This window comes from Mesoplodon densirostris, chromosome 2 (genome assembly GCF_025265405.1).
Source record: "Mesoplodon densirostris isolate mMesDen1 chromosome 2, mMesDen1 primary haplotype, whole genome shotgun sequence".
Classification (NCBI taxonomy): Eukaryota; Metazoa; Chordata; class Mammalia; order Artiodactyla; family Ziphiidae; genus Mesoplodon; species Mesoplodon densirostris.
The window spans coordinates 61,110,115-61,131,523 of NC_082662.1; positions in this window are offsets into that span (position 1 = coordinate 61,110,115).

A 21,409-nucleotide genomic window follows, 5' to 3' on the forward strand; every position below is an offset into this window, starting at 1 on the left:
AGTCCCCCTTCCAGGGTCTTAGGCCTGGCTAGCTCTGCCCCATACAGGGTAATTTCCCTTTTGATTAATGGAAAATCAACTGAGTTGAGACTGAATTGAGAACTGAATTGTATTCACAAAATCCCTTTGCTTTGCCATATTCTATTGGCTAGAAGCAAGTCACAGGTTGTTATGGGCTGAAATGTATTCCCTCTCCCTTTGCCCCCACCTCCAAAATTTATGTGTTGAATTCTTTAACCTCCAGTACCTCAGAATGTGACTGTATTTGGAGACAAGACCTTTAAAGAGGTAATTAAGGTTAAATTAGGTCATTGGGGGGGGCCTAATCCAGTATGACTGTTAAACTTAGAAGAGGAGATTAGAACACAGACACATAGAGGAAAGACTATTAAAGACAGAGAGAGAAGACAGCCATCTACAATGCAAGGAGGAGGCCTCAGAAGAAATCAACTTTTGATCAATACCTTGATCTCAGACTTATAATCTCCAGAACTGCGAAAAAATTATGTTGTTTAAGCCACCCAGTCTATGTGTTCTTTTTTTTTTTTTTTAACGGCAGCTCTATCAAATGAATACAAAGGTTCCACCCAAAGTCAAAGAGCAATGGTGGGGTAGGGTGGGGGTCAGGGTACATACAGGGAATGAACACCACGGGGCAGAAATCATGAGCGCCATCCTAGGATCTACCCTCTACAAGCTGCAACCCCAAATAGCCTAATCTGGGGAAGAAGGGATCGAGTAGACATTATACAACAATTTTAGGATCTCCTTTACTTTCTGGGACATGGAGGATTACACTTCTCTATCCCTTTAAAGCCAATGAATGTGAGCAAAGGTGTCTAGTTTCACTTCCAGGATGAACCATTTAATGCTGGTGTTCAGTTCTCTAGCCCTTATTTCCCCTGCTGGTACAAACCTCAAGGCTTCTTTGTAGCATCTTAACATTGGTGAATCACCAACTTGAGTCTCTGAATATTTATTATGAACAGAGCTCCACCTACCAACCTATGCTAAAAATGTACAGTGAGCAAGAAATAAAACTATGTTAATATTGAGCCACTGACATTTTGGGGTTGTTTATCATAACACCATAATCTAGCCTAACCTAGTAGACAATTGAGATGAAGTAAAGTTTTACACTGTTAATGAATTTGGGAAGTTAAAATAACTAAACAGTGAAAACCAAAGTATTTGCACAAGCTTGTGCAAAATTAGGAGTGAGGTGCCCATTTCTTTTATACCCTATGAACTGTTATCAGAAGGCTATATGATACTAATTGACACTAATGAAAAAGCAACCTGGAGTTCAGATGAAAAATAAGTCCTGCCTCCCCAGAAGATTCCTCTGATCAACAGTCTATGTAAGTAAACTTATCCTCTGAGTCATCAGCTTCTATGATAGAGCTTCATCTAACTCTCTAATATTGTAGTAGAAGGAAACTATATAAGACAGACTTAGAAAATTCCCCAAAGCTTTGAAATGAGTAATCCTCAAGGTGAATTAAAATTCTGTACAAAACTGCCTCAAGTTTGCTTTTCATTTCCCCCTCTCTCTCTCTTTTATTCCCAATCCTCTTGCATCCTTTTTCATTTTTCTACAGTGGTTCTGGTCTACATGGAACACTGGAAAAATGATTTTTTATTTTTCCTGGTTTGAGAAAAAGAAAAAATAAAGTTTAGGAGGACCTGCAAGGGTGTGTTTTTTGTATAACTGTGAAGAAAATTGCAGTGAGACATAGCTAAAACAAAGGTGCAAGCTGGGAAAAAGCTCTTGTAATAAGATTAATTTCTGATTCCTAACTAGCCTTCCTGATGGAGGCAGACAGATCTAGTCTATGGAGTTATCTTTGCCTTTCTGTGCAGTGCTATCCTCAGATAAATGCTTTCAGGTAGTAATACTTTAGCTCAGATAAAAGGAAGGGTGGCTACCCTGTCTCATGGGAGGGAAGTCATGCAATTTATCCAGTTTTGGCAAGTGACATCACAATATGTCAAACTCTGTAGCCTACCCCCTTTGTAAGAAGCAGTTAACTTTCACTTCCTAGTCCATCATGCCTACTGAAGCGTTCCTTGGAAACTGCAAAGCCACCAGGAAAAGATCAACCTTTTTTGGTGAGGAGACTATGAGAAAGAAGAGACATCTGGGGAAGCTTGGAGAAGAAAGAATAGGTTAGATAGCATGCTACTTAAAAAAAGATGTGTTACCTCTGTTAACATTTCTCATATATACATACATATGTTTATATAAAATATATAAAAGCTTATTATAGTTTATTCTATATATTATTATATGTAGTACATATAGTTTATAATTATATATCAACGATCATATATATAATCAATTAGCAGAGAGTCAGACCAGTAAGTTTTCTGGTTAAGTTGGAGACAAAAGTGGAGCCTGGGGAAAATAAGAATTTTGATTTTTGAATGTTAACATTTTGCTACCATTCTTGAATTTTTAAAAATTCCTTAAATTAAAAGTATTTAACACCTGCTGTGAAATGAGTTTGATTATGTCTAGACAAGCACAGAATTTTTAATTTGTGCTTCTTTGTTACCCCACAGATGTGTCTATTTCCCCACTTTGAAAAGGAAAATATTCTGAAAGCATACAGTCCATTTCCTGAACATTTACACGAAGCAGAGTATTATACTTCATTTGAGCATATTTATATTCTTGAAGTTCGGGTAAACAAATAAAAGGGTTAAATGAAACCAGGAAGAAGGTAAAAAAAGAGCAATGAGATTACCTCTGTATGTGATGAATCTATACATTTGAGGGTCTCTGTGTGTGTGTATGTGTGGGCTACTCTTGGTTCATGTAATATAACAGAAAAATGAAATAAATGGAAATTACCAAAAAATGACTTGGAAATTTAAAACTAGCCTTTAAATGCTTGATTAACTAACTGTTAAGACATTGATTAATGTTAGCTTTAGTAATTTTAAAGCATTCTTTTAGATAAACTGCCTTTCACACTTTGAGCTATGAACTATTTTTATTTAGGAAGTCATGTGAAGCGTAATTCATGATGTTTTTTCCAATCTTCTCAGGTTTAATGCCTTATGTATGAGAGAGAATAGAGTGATTTTGATAGTATTAATACTAAGTTTTATGGTAATGCCCAAACATGGCTGCAACCATTCTCCTTACTGAGTCCTTTGTGCCTTTTCCCCACTCTCATTGGCAATCCATTTCTATAAGTCCTTTTGATTGTTAACATTTGATTTATTTCTCATATTTATCTATATCCTTCCACCCCCCCCATGCTTCCCCTTTTCTATGATCTCATCCCTACCCCACTGTACTAACCCCATAAATAATCTCCATGTCTTTGCTCTTGCCCACCTCTAATACATTTCCCACATTTTGGTAGAATATTGTTTGTAAGACAAATCTGATGGTGTCACTCTCCCACTTGGAATACTTCAAAGGGGTCTCATCATCCTCAACATGAAAAGCAAGATGCATAACATGGCTTACAAGTTCCTTCGGGATCTGGTTTCTGCTCATCTTCCTTGTACCCCCAAATCCACACCCCAGTCTCATACCTCTTCATGCTCTCCATCATGCAGCCTCCTTGGCTGACTTTCTCTTCTATGGATATCTCATTCTCCCACCTGTCTTTGGAGCCTTTGCACTTGCTGTTCCATGTGTCTAAAGTGTTCTTCTCTTTTTCTGCTTAACTATTAACTGTTTCATGCCTATACATCCTTCAAGCCCCATCTTAAATGTCAATTTCACAGGGAAGACTTTTCATAGAACTCAGACTAGACCTATTGTATACTTGTGTGACACCCCGTACTTTTTCTTTACAGTGTTTTCCATAGGTTGTAAATATAAATCGTGCTTTTATGAACTTTCATAGTCACAGAGTGCAAATGTGTACAAAGATGTGATTTCATTTTGTCCAACAGGATTTAGCTCCTGGGATTCTATTTCATTCATAGTGTCACAAGTCACTTTTAGATTTTTTTTCAGTCTCTTTTAGATAAATACTATTCTTTCAGTTCACGAGCTTTCCGTCCCTCAGCTCCTTCCCTTCTCTTAGGAGGATATGAGTTCCTGGACCTGAGAAGGAATGGGGTACCTCGTTCATAATGGTTCTCTATTCTCTATGACCTGTGCTGGTATCTACCTGCTCTTCTTTGTTCCTTCCTGTGCTGGCATTTCCTACTACTCTACCTGATCCTGCCATGACCTCAGATTGCCACATTCATGCCCTATGTGCCATCCTAATTTTTACCCCAGAGGCCTGCTGACTACACCTGATCCTGTTGTGACTTCTGATTGCCACATTCATGACCTATGTCTAATCCTAATTTTCATCCCAGGTGCCTGATGACCTATTTTTAGGACTCCATTTTCTCTTGGTTGCACGGGGTAGAGGTTGCTTTCAAATTCAGTTGGTTTTCTATACCGCACTGGGGTCTTCTGTGCTCTCTGAGGCTGCCTTCAGGCTCAGCTACCTAGGACACCTCACTCACCCACAGCTAGAGCAGGGCTGTGGTGTCATGGTAGAATTTTGTTTATAAGGCTTATAAGCCTTGCCTTCTTCTCAGAATGCAGTAGGGGAAGTGAGGCCCTGCTGTAGTCCAGCTTATCTATGAATTTGTCTGAGAAGGAGGCTGAGCCAGGGGTCCTTTCTCAGCAATCCACACCAACCACAGGCTTACTGTCTTGTTTTCTCTCCCAGTTTTGAAGCTCCTACTCCAGATGAAAACTGCGTCTTCCCTGATTGCCTGTCTAATATAAAGCTATGGATAAACTTTGCACCCACCTCTTTAAGGTTTTGCCTCCTTTTGATATTTGGAGTCAAGTTTTTATCTTGAACTTCTTTTCATTGGTTTTCAAGACATTTGTTCCTGCAGTGAGATTAAAAAACCCACTCAGGAACTCAATTGACCTTTTTGCTAAAGCTGATTCACTCTCTTCCAGGGCAACAAGGATGATTTTGAGAAGAAACACTTGGTTATTTTTCAAAATATTATCTTTCTACGTGTGACTGATTTTCTTAACTTCCACAGAATTGTAAACTCTCCAAGGTCAAGAGTCAGGTTTTCATATATCATTATATCCCTTAGCCCACATTAATAATAAATATTATTAAAGAAATAAATATATAAATAAGAATCTTAACAAAGGGAAACAAACTGATACATCACTATATTGATAGGTTGGGCCCAATCTTCCAAGCAGAAATCTCATAAGCTCTGCTATCATAAGCTCTGCTAGAGTAGGTAGTCTGACCTGGTGTCTACCTGTTTCTGACATCTTCCCTAATATTAGGATCTTACCTCATCCTGGGCCTGTCCTGAACAGGTAAAGGCCACAGTCTTCTTTTGTCTCCAGATACATTGAGAGAGGAAAGAGATAAGAACATGTGTGACAGCCAGAAAAAGCTTACAATCCAGAGAAAGGGTGCAGAAGAGAGAGAATACCAGAGACAGGGCTGAGCTTTTCAGGTGAGAAAATGTCACTGGTCACTTTGTTGCAGTGGTTGTGTCGATGAAAGAGAAAAAGAATCACTCTCATTAATTTCATAATTTAATGTACAGTGACCTATCATTGTAAATGCTTCCCAACTGGTGACTTGGAGTCTGACTAATATCCCTTTTCTTTAGGTAGAAGAGGAAAGAGAGGATGAGGAGAGCTCACCCATCTTTTTACCTGTTGTACTCTTTTCATTAAACCATTGTAGGAAAGATAGTCTAAACTGGTCCAAAGAGCAACTAATCCTTTCACTGTGTGTGACAGCAAACAAATATTGGGGCATGGCCAGCTGGTGGAAGCATATAGTTTGGGGAGCTGGAATCCAAACATAAATATGATTCCATCTTCTTTTTCTTATTATTGGCTTTTACAGTGAGAGGAATTTTCCATTTTAGAGGTCAAATCCCTCTTTGCTTTATTTTGACCACATTTCAGATTTCACAAAGAAAAACATTTTAGAGGAAAATAAAACTAAACTGTCTTGAGCCTCATGATGTAGCACAGTTAGAAAGAGGTTTGGAAAAATAAACAAAGAAACATTGAGGAGGTTTCTTAAGACAACCGTGAAATGTAAAAGGCCTAAAATTCTATTTAGATTATAATTTCAGAGATACAAACAGTCACTGAAGTAATTTTGTTCATCATGCATAGTAATCACTTCATTAGGTGATTTGCTTAAGGTCAAACTAATTCAGTGCAACGTCCTGGGCAGAGATTTTGTCTTTGACTCCCAGCTAAGCCAGTCAGATCTCTATTCAGGTAAAGTGAATATAAACACAGGAATGGAAGGGGAAGGAAAGCTGGAGCCAAGGTATCTGATTGATGTGGCCTAAAGAAGGTCCATGTCCAAATCTGCCTTGACTGGCCCCTGTCCTTCAAGAGGACTCTTTTATTCCCTGCTAGAATCCATGAGCTCTCTATCCAGTACTCTTCTAACAAATTCCTTTGGTTAAGTGAATCAGAGGCCATTTCTGTTGCTTACAATCAAAGAACTCAAAAAGACTCATTAAGTATCTTTTTTGGTGTTTTTGTAATGCTTAAGATTTCTCAAAGTCCTTTGCATGCTAGTGTACATTTTCAAAAGGAGGTACAACATACATGTGTTGGTTTTTATATTTATTTGACTGTTCTCAAGGAGCATTATTTGGGATTTCTTTCTCTCTCTCTTTTTTTTTTTTTTTGGCAGAACACACTCTGGAAAACACTGTAATACGCCATTGCTGCATTGCTGTCCCTTAAGGCACTGCCTTAGCCCTAGAACTAATTTTCAGCCTATTTAGCAGAGCTTCAAAAGCCTTCCCTATTTACTAAATAAGGATGCTGTATTTATGGTATGATAGTGTGGCCTCTGTGTCTTATTACTGCAGTAGTTAGAACACTGGTAACAATTTTACTTGAGACATTCTAGTTTAACTCTGTGGGTAGGGTTCCACGATTTCTATGATTTCTTTTTTATTGTTTTACTGACTCAAGTATATTCCAAAAGGATTTTATTATGCCTCAGTTTCCCTAGAAGTAAAATAGAAAGGAATGATACTTACCTGATATCTCCCTGAGCACTGGCAGGTTGAATTAAGTAATGCCTACAATGTGGCCTGAATTCTGCAGAGACAAGATTTCTGAAACACCAACAATAAATGTTTGTTATAGAAAAAACTGCACAGTGCTTTTCATGTATTTTAATCCATTGTTTAGGTAATTGCATAACAAGTCTGTTAAATCCTTCTGAGAAAAGATAAAAATACAAGTCAGAGCAGTTCACAGTGAGTTCTGTACATGTTTAAGAAAGTCAGACCTTGTCACAGGGCTGTTACTTCCCACTAATCCTGGGGGTGGAGACATGGGTTACTCTACAATCAGTGCAGGATGCATTTAATAAAGCAGCATTATGGGTCATGTCCATGGCATGTCATATCTCCACTTCATGGCTGATTGGGAAATACATATATAAGTTGTCCATTGTCTTTGATCAATACTCTGTCCTTTCATTTTGCCACAGTTATTCCAACCTGAGGCAAGATAGTTGGGGGAAAAGTATGATAATTTTTAGTAGAAGCCAATGATGTATTTTAATAATTTATCTCCAGAAAATCTCCCACATTCAGCCCTCTCAATTGAACAAATATGGTATTGAATATTTAAAAGAACGCCAAGGCTTCTTTCCTTGGTCTTCACAGAGAGTTTTTACTAATGGAGGAAAGCTCTCAGTGAAGTGAATCTGTTGTTTTTCTGATACCTGTGGTGCTCAGCAAAGGGCCCACAAGTGGGGGCTTGATGAATGGAACCTAACAAAGATTGAAGCAGTAATAGGTGAGCAGCTTGTCTGCAAGAGGAAAGGGGCATTGAGGAAGACACCACTGAGCCTTGAAGGAGGACGGTGGTTCGAGATTGCTGAAAAAGGTGAATATAAACTCCTGAGTTCTCTTCCTCAGTGGGAATCTTAGCCACTCTTGGACAGAAGGGTACAGCAGAAGCAAATAATTGGGTCATCTCTTAGATAAGGTTTCAGAATCTACTATTATCTGTTGCTTCTCTGACTGGGGACTCCTGGCTGGAATCACAGTTAATCAGAAACACTTCTCAATAGAAAAGAATGCTTTTAATTTCAACCAGGTTATATTAATTAATTTAGATGGAACTTGCTTCTGTCTTCTTTCAAAACTACATTTCCAAATGTACCTCTCTTTTGAAGTGAGGTGCTATTTCATGGTGTTTGTTCATTAATTCAGTAAATACTTACTGGGCACTATTTCATGCAGCGTTGTCCTATCTTCTGGTGATATAATGCTGTCCAGGACACATTCTCTGCCCTAGGGTATCCCATATACTAGCTGTAAATTTAGACAGTAAACAGGTGATTTTAACTGTATTGCAGAATTGAAATTTGCTAAGAATAGAGCTTAAATGTTTTCACCAAAAGAAGGGTAAATATCTGAGGTGATGGATATTAGTTAACTCAATGGGAATCCTTTCACATTGTATACACACACACACACACACATCAAATCGTCATGTTGTATACCTTAAATATCTTACAATTTTATTGGTCAATTATACCTTAATAAAGGGAAAAAAATAAAATAAAATACAATTAAAAAACAGGTGATTTTAGTACAGTGAGATATGCATTTGATAAAGTTATGGAACCTTAGTGGAAGGAAGGAATAGGTAAACTAGTTTAAAGCACACTAGATAATGCATTCCAGAGGAGAGCTGAGCTAAGAATTAAAAGATGAATAGGAATTAGGTAGAAAGAAAAAAATGAAGAGAACCTTCTCTCTCTCACAGCCCTAGATATGCAACTTTTACTAGCCAGAAGTTTTGAACATTTAATAAGTGATCCATAATATACATGTATCTTTTTTATTTCTCATAACAACCTTCTGAAGAAAGTACTATTATTATTCCCATTTGAAGGGTGAAGTAGAGTCTCATAGAGGTTAAGTTGTTTACTCAATCATGCAGTAAATAAATAAGTAAAGGAATCTAGATTCAAACCCAGGTTGGTCTGACCACAGAACCTTAGTTTTTCCCCATGGTGTATATTGGGTCTCATGTCTCCCAAACTGGCCATCTTTAGTTGAACATGGGATAGAATTGTGATACAAGGCCACCAATTGATTGACTGGGTGGGATGCAGTCAGATTATCTATCATATGAATGCTACAAAAGAAAGACATAGGTACCACAATGGGTTAATGTTTAGCATTGGAACTGAAAGCTGTGATATAGTGGCCAGGAGTGACCAGGATGGAAAATGTATAAAGTGCACAAACGGAGGAATTTTATTTAAGAGAGTGAAGAATGGGGGGGTTGCAAAGAGAGGAGCAAAGAGGAGTCTTCTGAGAGATGGATAGAAGAGACTTGGTAGCTGCATCTTCAGTCGCAGTGTGTATGGAGCCAGTATATTTTGTTTTCTGCCCTTTGACACCCAGGAGAGTGTTAATGACATCTTTACAATCCATAAATATAAGTCAGTCTCTGTTTCTGGCAGCTAAAAAGTTCCAACTGAAACACATCCTATGTGCCAGGCATTGTGCATATAATGTCTCTAGTCTTCCTAAACCCCTTCAAGTTCAGCAAGTATTATGCTGGACTATTTCATACTCTACACAAAGTCACAGATCACATTGTTAGTACTTACATATACTAGAGTTCTTGTTATATCCCTGCCAATAAATCACTGTGTGATTTGGGGCATTTGCATAAAATCTTTGGGCCTCATTTTTATCATATGTAAAATGATGGAGTTTGGTCAAATCAATGTAAAGAGATAAATACACATATATTTAAAAATTCTATAAACATTTAAATAATACTTATTATTATAAAATACCAGAGCTCTCTGTACAAGCTCTTTGTGCTAGAGCTTGCTATTTTAGCAAGTAGGGCATGGATACCATATGAAATATGATGTTAAAACTGTGTGACGTTTTGCATGTTTTAACCTTTCTGAGCATTTATTATTATATTTTGAAAGGAAAAATAACAATGCATAAGTTACAAGATAGTTGAAAGGATTAAATAAAATAATGTAAGTGAAGCTGTTGATCAAAATGCCTGAAATGTTGCATTTCTTTCCTTCCTGCCTTGGCCCTCTCTTCTCACTACTTTCTTTTCTTCCTTCCCTCTTTCTCATACTCCTTCCTTCCAAGAGTGCTTTATATGAAAATTCAGGGCTTATATTTCAAGAATAATTTTTAAAGGGAAATGAGAGACATGTTCCAAAAAGTTTAATGATGAGAGCCACAAGGAGGAGTAGGAGGGCAGGAATTCCTGGCCACTGTCATTGTCTCTCCAGAGCACTGCCAGGGGATGGATGAGTTGAGCTAACATGTTGCCTCTAATCTCCATTATCATTGGTTCTGGAACTGATGCAAGGAACAGATGTGGTTCAGAGAGAAAGTGTGCATTTGACTTTGGAAAGCCTTGGAGCTTTTAACAACCACTTAAGAATGTTTGATTAACCTTAAGAAGAAACCCAGGGGGGCTTCCCTGGTGGCGCAGTGGTTGAGAGTCCGCCTGCCGATGCAGGGGACACGGGTTCGTGCCCCGGTCCGGGAAGATCCCACATGCCGCAGAGCGGCTGGGCCCGTGAGCCATGGCCGCTGAGCCTGCGCGTCCGGAGCCTGTGTTCCGCAACGGGCGAGGCCACAAAAGTGAGAGGCCCGCGTACCGCAAAAAAAAAAAAAAGAAAAGAAAAAAAAAAGAAACCCAGGGGACTCCAAAAGACCTGTTCTGTGTCATTTTGCCCATAAAAATGTTTTGGAAGCAGAGAGATGAGCTTGGAGGGAGTAGGAAAGGGAGGGTATAAGTATAGCGTCAGAGTGCTTCATATAAAAGGTACCAATGTCAGATCAGCACTAGAGGGCTTCCTGACATGATTCCCAAGTTGTCAGGTTGGTTATGAAGGACTATGAGAAGATAATGAGAATGGCTGGCACTTTTGGGAACAAGTGACTGAAATCTTCTCCCATTGTCCATTTAGAATAGAGCCTATCTAGAGTCAGCCTGCTAGGACTGGAAGTTTCTTAAGCAGGGCTGTTGCATTGTACAGCTCAAGGGGCATCATTTGCATTGTAATCTATGTGAATGTTAATCCTGGGGTTGTGCAGTTGTGCAGTACAAAGCCCAACATAGAGGTATTTAATCCAGTGCCTCATTTGTAGGTAAAAGAGCTTTGAGACTCTGAAAGGGCAAGTCCTAGGCCAAGGTCATGTAGGCAGTTGCAGAACTGAATCAGAAGCCAAAATTCTGTACTTCAGTTTAGTGATCTTTCAACTCAACTTGTGACTCCCAGACTATGGGGTGCAATTATCTAAGGACAATGGAATTGTCATGAGTACAAGGAGGGGTGTGTGTGTGTTTCCCAATGTATGCTAAAAGTACAGTTATTATCATGTACTAAGCTTTTATAATTTTTTGCATGAATAAAAGGATTCCTCATTTAAGATTAGGTTGGCAAGTACTGCTTAAATCACTTTGCCTGTCAATCAAACTGCTAATGTATATTGGTCAGGTTTTTTTTGCTAAAAAGAGAACAAAATGCTTTTGAAACATGAGACCTTGAGATATACCTATCAGATCCTGTATAATGATGGAGAATCCAATGAGAGTATTTTACTTTAACTTGAAAATACATCACAGTGAGATATAACATACTTGTGGAAAATGCTCCAGATTCAACTCTAACTCTGTAACTATGTGACCTTTGCCAAGTCACTTATCCTCTCTCATTTACTTAATAGGCAATTATTGATTGCTCACCAGGTTCTAGGAATTTTCCTGGTGTGAAAAACAGATGAAAGAATCGTTTCTAACTGTAAGAATTTCACATTCTAATGAGAGAGAGAGAGCGAGATGAGAAACAATTGCCTTATATCACAATAAGGTCTGCCATCATTTTTTTAAAACGTATAAAACATTTTATAAATGAATATTATTTATTTACTCATAGGTAAACTCTGAGGCCTTTATGTGAATCCTCATGGACTCACTGAAGGTAGTTTTCTGGGTACTCCCGTTTTTGAGAGAGGAGTCTCAGAGCTGGAAAGTTTTTCTCAAAGACACACAGTGGGAGCTGGGATTTGAACCCTGGGTCTGATGATGGCATACCTTGTGTATGTTTTAGAAAATTCTCTCTGGAAGCCAGAGTGGACTGGGAGCAGAGAAAGGGACATGGGAGGAGCCTGGGCTGCGATCTAGGAGAGGGGAGATGGAGCCATATAGATGGAGAGGAGTGGGAGAAACCGAGAACTATTGATACTTAGCTGGGAAGGAGAATGCTGAGTGAAGGGAGGGTTGAAGCCCAGAAGGAAATTGATGCCAATGTCTTGGTTACTGGTTGGGCTCCTGGTTAGGTGGTCAGAAGATTTGTTTTTCAGATCGTTAGTACAGTCTTTCTCACTCCAAGGAGCATCTTCACTCCATTGAACTTCCTCACTGTCCTGGAGATTCTGTGTCCTCCAAGTTCCAGGCTGACCCCTACTGGGGGGAATACTTAGAGACAATGCTCTAATGAGACTACTAGAGGGCACAATTATTGGGGGGGGGGGGCTTTCCCAGAGCCAAAGAGTTTAGGAGGTCTAGCATCAGCGTCGCTCAAGCTATCATAGAAATATGTTTTAAATTTTATAACGAACTTCAGGTGCAGAGGTTTAAGCAATGATATTTCCAGTCTGCAGCATTTGATCATCCTTGGTTTGTTCAAGATCCTTGTCTTATTTCATAAATTTATTCTTGTTCCTTCACCCAATTTCCTTTTTGTTTTGACAATCATTTAAAAATATTTCATGTGTACTCTTAGATTTGTATGTGTTCTTGCAAGTTATATATTTTTTAAAAAAAATTTTATTGGAGTATAGTTGATTAACAGTGTTGTATTAGTTTCAGGTGTAAAGCATAGTGATTCAGTTATACATATGCATATATTCGTGCTTTTTCAGATTCTTTTCCCATATAGGTTATTACAGAATATTGAGTAGAGTTCCCTGTGCTATACAGTAGGTCCTTGTTGGTTATCTGTTTTATATCACTGTTGACAATGGGAGCCAATAGGAGTGAAATCTACCCTAGATCTGGAAAGGGAAGTGAGTGTTAGATATTCTTCCCAGAGAATCCCATCCAGAAACTGAATTGTGAAGCAAAATTCACCCCTGGAAAGTGAAGAAAGAGGAAAAGGAAGACTTTCCAGACAGAAGGAGTGCCGTGTTCAAAGGCAGGGCAGGATGAAACACTATGTGCTGTCTGGCTCTCTATTTTCTTAACCTCAATTCCTTTGAACCTGAAATTGCTAAGGAGAAGCAAACTGGAAATTTATGAGCTAATTTACATATTTCAAGAAACTTAAATAAAACCACAAAATCTCCAACTTAAGGACTGCTGAGGCTAAAATATCAAATTGCTTAACCTTTGATTTAAATTATATCAACTAAGTCAATCTCTCTGTGTCTTTCATGCCAATCAGAAGTATCATGTAAGAATGCTATATGGAATTGATTTGTCATAATGGAAAAGATAAACATTGTTACTTAATAAATATAATTTTGTAGACAAAGTTTTTTCAACTATAGGATGAATAGAGGAAGATGTAATTAAATACATAGGGTCCTAGAGTACTCTTACATGCTTTTGGGAAACAGGACATTCATTGATGTGCCCAGCTGATAGATATTGCTCAAGAGCCACATGTTGAATTAATAAATACTGTAAACAGGTATCTAGGTTGTAGGCTATATCACTTGGGGAGTCCCTTAATTCCTTTGTTGTTCATTAGCTTTCAAATCCAAGTTTAATTTACTCCTTCCCCTCTTTGAGATTCATGAATCAAGAAGCAGATGGTACATATGTATCAAAATGTCTGGATTGCCATCTTTCTCCTAAAACAATTACATTTACAATTAAGTCAATAAGAACTCAAGGTACCAAACTAGGATACTAGGCTTTTGCCTAGAATAAGGATAGTAGAATATCCTTACTAAGATAAGGCTTCTATCTATTCTGAATTGTAATTCAGTTTAGTGACAACTTGCTTAGAGTATGAATACTTAAGAAGTTCAGGATACAAGGCCTGACTTAAAGGGATTTGTGAGTAAATTAGGTACAAATACATACAGATAAAACATTTCAAGAAGAGAAACTAGATAGTTATGGTGTACCATTCCTCCCCACCCACCTCCAATTTCCCAATTCCCTTCCAACAGATGCATTCTTCAGTCATGGCCATAACTCCACCAACACATCACTTTGCCATCTATATTACAGTCTCTGTAGTACTACTTGGTTTTCTTATCTATAAAATAAGAATATCAATGTAATAGTAAGCTTGCAAATTAAGGTGGCTAAAAAATATTTTGTACTGCCTTTCTTCCTAATAGTTTTACAGATGCCATCATCTCACATGATCCAACAATCATGCCTGCAACTTTAATGTGTTTACCTTGTCCCTAGTAAGAGACTCAAAATCATATAAAGCCACTGCATTCAGTAGTTATGATATCCTGAAGTCCTTTTAAAGACCTTCATCTTCATGACCCACAAACTGCAGGTGATGCTAATTCTCCTTTAGACATATCATACTCCCAACTAAACTCCTCACTGTTTTACAACCTATAAACTAAATGGTAGTTATCAATACTAGTAATATACCAAATATATAATAGTGGAAAAAGAGAAGATTAAGATAGTAATGATTACCTTAATTACTGTTGTATTTAAAATAAGAAGAGATAGAAGACCAGTATCTTTCATTTCCACACATTATGCATTCCTTTAATCTTCAGACAACACCTCAGCTAAACAGGGATTCTACTTTAGGAGATGTGATCTTCATTCCTATGAGGTTTGAATCCTTGGTAGTCTTACCAATATGAAATTGAGGTTATTTTCCATTAACCTGCTCCATTGGATATGATGACACAAAGAGTTGTCTAGGAAACCTCCAAATTCTAGGGGTCTACCCATACTCTTTGCAAGCACTGAATATAGTGGAGGCCAATTACCTCTTTAGACTTAGTGTCAACAATTTGGCCAATACTGGTCCTATTTCCCAATAGTTCCATCAGTGGCCCAAGAAGCTAGAAATGCCCACATGACAATCGCAACTGCAATTTAGTCTAAGAATTACTGTGCACCTAATTGGATGTGCCATTCTCTTGGAAACAAAAACTATAGGCCAGCACAGTTCAGAGCTTTTGGGATGGGAAATAAAATTTGAAAGTGATTGATTCTCAGATCTATATAATTTGGCCATGGAAGAATCAGCACCATTTATGGGTCATTGGTTCAAGGCATATGCCTCTAAAATACACAGCAACTCACAGGTTGATGTCTTATAGCTGTCACTGTAGGAAAGTTTTAAATAGGTCTTTCCACCATTCAGTAAAGCTAACTGTTTTTTGCATGAGAGGCTACCTAATAATTCCAGTTATCCCAAGGGCATCAGCCCATTGCCTCCCTTCTTTCATTTGAAATTATGTGAAATTGTGTCCTTTGATTAGAGACGATGTTGTGTCTTCAGAGCATTTAACAAATTCTTGGATGGTGGTGGTCTCAGAAGCATGATAGGTGGGGAAAGAAAGTCCAGGATAAGTGTCTGTTCCATTGGCAAATGGAGTAGCGGGTATGGTGTTGGAAGAAATTTGATGTAACCTAGGTAGCACAAGCTAGCTGCAGATGCCTCTGACTGTAGGTACCAAATTGGGATGGTGGCAAAGGGCTGCTCTCTATCATTGCAAGGTTGTATATTTAATTGTAATGATACTCAGGTTAGCCAAGGTGAGGTACATATGTAAATCTCCTTTTTCTTCCAGTATCAAATTTTAACCCTATATTAAGTTCTAGTTTTGTTTATGGATTTCTACTGGTGTTTTTTTGAGGAAGGGGTAGGAGTCACCAAATGTAATAATAAAAAGAAGTTTCTCATCTTTAGGGAAAAATACATGTTTTCTGAGGAGAAAAAAAGTTACAGTAAATCCCATTTTTCTAGTTTTAGTTCTGAGTTACAGTAATGATGCATATTCCTTGAGTTGTCAGAAAGGAAGGCTTTTAGAGGCTAATTTTAGTTGGGGTGGGAAACTATGGAAATCAGATTATAGGACTCAACAATGGAATGAAGAAATAAAGATATGGGTATGATAACCTTTAGGGATTTCTGTCAGTGGAAAGGAGCAAAATAGGGTCTTATCAAGCAGAGAAGGAGGCTCAGGTTAAGGCCCTTAAAAATGAAAAATGAATGATTACATTTGGAGTCGGGGTCAAATGGCTGGGAAAAAAGGAATGGATCAGGAATCATGAGTCCTAGTCTCAGTTAGTGGTTACCTACGTGAACTTGGGCAATTTGTTGGGTGTCTCTCTGCCTCAGACTGCTTGTTTGCCAATGATAAATTAGCTCCTTTCCCCAAAGTTCACCAAAATAAGTGCATCTGATTTGGTCTCATACAAGGTTTCTGTGTAACTTGGAAGGAAGAAGGGGTTGTTACTTTTGCTGAGGATCACGTTGTCCTTGATAACTCCTGGAATTCTGGCCACTTAGGATTAAAGTGTATAAATAACTATGAAAAACATCTCTTTGGCTTAGAAGGTATATAATTGGTGGCCTTTCACAAACCTTAGCTAACATCCTACACAGAAAACATCCTACTGCTGCCAGCCTTGCAAAGACAGCACCGTGTGGCCGAACAAAATTCATTCTGTTCTGCGTCATGCATCATCAACAAAATTGCCACTTAAGCCCTGACTCCAGAATCTTTATTGTTGGTTCTAATTTATGAAGCAAACATCAGAACACAGCTTGATTTTTGCCAAGATGAGTTGGCAGTTGCTAAAGTCTTGTTTTGACTTGCAAATCGATTGTATTTGAGCTTAAAGCTATGAGAGATCCACAAATAGGAGACACCAATGTCCTGTGAAAATTCCTTGATTTATTGTTCTAGCTTTTAAACTTTGGGAAATGGTGTTTGAGTTAGGAAAAGATAGGGATTGGGGAGTAGTCTTGCAAAATTAATTTTATTAGCTTAACATTTAAATAAATAAATAAATAGTGCTAGCACCCAAGTGTACATTTAATTGTTCAGGATAGGAGGCTACTATAGGGCTAGGTGCTATTAGTTGTCTGGAAGACTAAGAACCTATTTAGGTCAAACTGACTGGCATTACTCGAGAGGGAAATTATCAGGACCTCCAGTAGATTGTGTTGAGAGAAAGCAGACACCTATAAATCATTTCAGAAGGGGTTGGTTGAGAGAATCAATTGATCTTCCAAGTGTTCACAAAAATCTAAAGTGAGGTCTGGGAAACAGTTTAGGTAAAGAGGGGAAGGACTCTTTAAGAGTAGGGCTCTCAGGATCTAGGGATAAGGGTTGCCTGAGGAAAGGCTTAAAATTTGATTCCAGGTACCACACTATGTCCTTATCTGGTCATTCAAGGCCTTCTTTAACCTTGCCTCATCTCATTTCCCAACCTAATAACTCATGTTTTCTTTCATGTGGATATCATGCTTATCAATATAACAATATATAGAATTCCTACAGTCTCTACTATATATAGCCTGCAAGGTCATTCCAAGTACTACCTCAATCAATTTCTATAAGAAATCTACAATGTGGATATTATTATCTAAATCCATTATTATCCAAATGAGGAAAACTCAGGCACAGGAAGGATAATTCATTGACCGAAAGTCACACAGCATGTCCATGGAATGGCCAGGATTAAAAATTAAGCCTGGGGCCTCCCTGGTGGCGCAAGTGGTTGAGAGTCCGCCTGCCGATGCAGGGGATACGGGTTCGTGCCCCGGTCTGGGAGGATCCCATATGCCGCGGAGCGGCTGGGCCCGTGAGCCATGGCCGCTGAGCCTGCGCGTCCGGAGCCTGTGCTCCGCAACGGGGGAGGCCACAACAGTGAGAGGCCCGCATACCGCAAAAAAAAAAAAAAAAATTAAGCCTGAATCCCTAGATTACAAATGGAGGATAAAAGTATTATAATACTAGTAGTGCTCTAGGAAACTGAAAGAATAAGGCATCCCTACTTACTAGCATAATACAATAGTTTCAACACTGGTAGAGAGACTCCCCTCACCTCTCACATCAGCATGAGCAATATATGTGGCAACCAGGAGCCAACTTCCCAGTAGTGGGTTATATGCAATAATGTTAGTAGCAAGGCCAGTGAGGCAGAGAAAAAAAAGAATAACAGGAAAAAAAAAATCCAAGACCAACACACAATGGTCATGCCAGGACCAGTTCACATTGTTGCTTAATACAGTAAGGGAGCAGAATACAGTAGTTTAAAGCACTTTATGGTACCACGTAGGAAGAATGTCTCTAGTGGCTGCAGAGGAAACCATATATGGCTATGCTAGACAGAGCAATAGTCCCTCTAAGATGTCCATGTCTGGGCTTCCCTGGTGGCGCAGTGGTTGAGAGTGCGCCTGCCGATGCAGGGGACACGAGTTCGTGCCCTGGTCTGGGAAGATCCCACATGCCGCGGAGCGGCTGGGCCCGTGAGCCATGGCCGCTGAGCCTGCGCGTCCGGAGCCTGTGCTCTGCAACGGGAGAGGCCACAACAGTGAGAGGCCCGCATACCACAAAAAACAAAACAAAACAAAACAAAACAAAAGATGTCCATGTCCTAATCCCCAGAATGCATGAATATGTTATTTTACATAGTAAAAGAGAATTGGCAGATGTGATTAAGAATCTCAAGATAGGGAGATTATTATGAACTTTCCAGGTGGACCCAATGTAATCACAATGTCCTTAATAAGAAGGAAGGTGATATATCAATGAAAGCAGAATTGAGAAAGAGACAGAGACAGAGAGGAGAGAGGGAGAGAGAGGAGAGATTTGAAGAGCTGGCTTTAAAGATGGAGGAAGGGGGCATGAGCCAGGAAATTCAGGTAGCCTCTGGAAACTGACAAAGGCACAGAACTGAATTCTCCCCTTCAGAGGAAGATAGCACCACGAACACCTTGATTTTAACCCAGTGAGACCTATTTCAGACTTGTGACCTCTGTAAACATAAGAAAACAGATTTGTATTGTTTTAAGCCACTAAGCTAATGGTAATTTGTTGCTGCAGCAACATAGGACACTAATACAGTGGCCAACAAAAAGACTTTGAGAGATCCCCTGAGAAGAGAACATTTGTATGTGGGGTCACTATAGAGTTAAACAATGATTGGGTGTTGAGTGAAGGGAGAATGGGGCAAACAATTAATAAACAGAGAAATCCCTGTGCCTGTTTCCTCCAGAGTGACAGAAGTGAGGCGTTGGTTCTTTGTTTGTTTTACATTCTCTTAATTCCTGAGAGAGCAGTTGTTGCCACAGGAATTACTCAAGTGTACCCTACAATTAGAAGAATTCAAAGGAATGGCTTCCTGTGGGTGTATCTGATGTGTCAGAGGAAAGGTTTCCCTGTGTGGTTCAGGCATGGAGCCTGAAATGATAGCTGCAATGCCTGCGGCTTCCACATGTCAAAATGGATATGTTTCAGAAGCAGTATTGATCTTAGGAGACAGTCAGAGAAGGTTTCCCTGAGTTAGTGCTAGGAGGAAGCCTGAAGGATTAATAGAAGAAACTAGGTCAAGTGCAAGGGTCTAGGTAAAAAGGATATGACGATAGAGGATGCAAAATGCAAAGCTCAGAGCAAGAATGTGCATGTGTGAGGCTCTGCAAGTCAGTATTCTTGCTTAGCGTGGCTTGAGGTGCTGAGCATGAAGAAGGAGGTGATGGTTAGCGACTAGAGATAAGACTGAAGGTGAAGTAGGTGTCTGGATGTGGAGAGCAGCTGGCCGCTGAAGCCTTTATGCTTGAAGGCTCATTTCTGCTAGATAGTAAGTTTCATGAAGGCAGTGACCATGTTGGTCTCATTTATCACTGGATTCTTAGTGTATGGCACAGTTCTTGAAACAGAGTGGAGCTTGGTAAATATTTAAAGAATGGAAGAAAAGGATGGAAGGAGAAAGAGAAGGAGTGAGGAAAGTGACAAACAGAAGGAGGAAAGAGATGGGGGGGAGAGGGAAGCAAGGAAGGAACAGGGCAAGGACAGATGTCACCAAAGGAAGCCCTGGAAGAGTGGTAGGTATATTAGTTATATCAGTAGGAAGCACTTTCTGCTTGCTTTTGTCTCTGCCCTATATTTTAATGGCTCAGTTTTATTAATCTGCTTTGTACAGAGAGCAGTGAATGTAGACAGTATCCCAGTTTACAGTCCTAGCCAATTCTGTGGCCTATGAAGGAGATACTGACCTTATTTCTCAGTGTTCTAGTACAAACAGCAATATCTCTGAAAAGTGTGTTGATTTACGTGCTCACTCTTCCCCACCCTTTAAAACTTCAATATTTTCACTAATGCTGATGGCATTAACCATGATGGACACAAAAGGACAAAACAATGGACAGGGCCAGGTAGAAAAGACTCTGGTAGATATATAATAGGCTCAGCTCGGATCCCATCTAATCTGTCTTCCAGGGAAGGGTCAAGGTCTAGTTCTGCACCTTCACCAGGAAAGCTATAAAATGTGTGATTGTCCCCAAATGTGGATCAGACGTGAGACTAGTAAGTTTCTGTGTTTGGTGTCTTCTTTGGAGGACTTTAGTTAATACTGACACATACTATATGGCTGGCTTTAGATGTATTTCTGAGATACTTGTCCTGTATGAATGAATGAATAAAATGAATAGGATTCTAGAAACTTGAAACTTGAAATTAGATGCTTAAGTCACCATAATACAGCAAAAGGTTAACTCAGAAGGCTTGGGTTGCTAAAATCCTGCACATTCACAAGAAAAGCCTGTTTCTAGGATTGGGCCTTGGCTGGCCCATGGGAACTGAGAGCTCTGAACCCTTGAAATGTCTGCCTGGTGAGTTTTTTTGTATGTTTGAGCAGACCTTGGGGCATGCTGTAACAGTTTGACCAGACAGTTTAACAACGTGATTTACTGTGTCAAAACTACAGTAAGGTATCATCTCACACCAGTCAGAATGGCCATCATCAAAAGGTCTACAAACAATAAATGCTGGAGAGGGTGTGGAGAAAAGGGAACCCTCTTGAACAGTTAGTGGGAATTAAATTGATACAGCCACTATGGAGAACAGTATGGAGGTTCCTTAAAAAACTAAAAATAGAACTACCATATGACCCAGCAATCCCACTACTGGGCATATACCCTGAGAAAACCATAATTCAAAAAGAGTCATGTACTAGAGAATGGACTTGAGGACACGGGGAGGGGGAAGGGTAAGCTGGGGAGAACTGAGAGAGTTGCACTGACATATATACACTACCAAATGTAAAATAGATAGCTAGTGGGAAGCAGCCACATAGCACAGAGAGATCAGCTCGGTGCTTTGTGTCCACCTAGAGGAGTGGGATAGGGAGGGTGGGAGGGAGATGCAAGAGGGAGGGGATATGTGG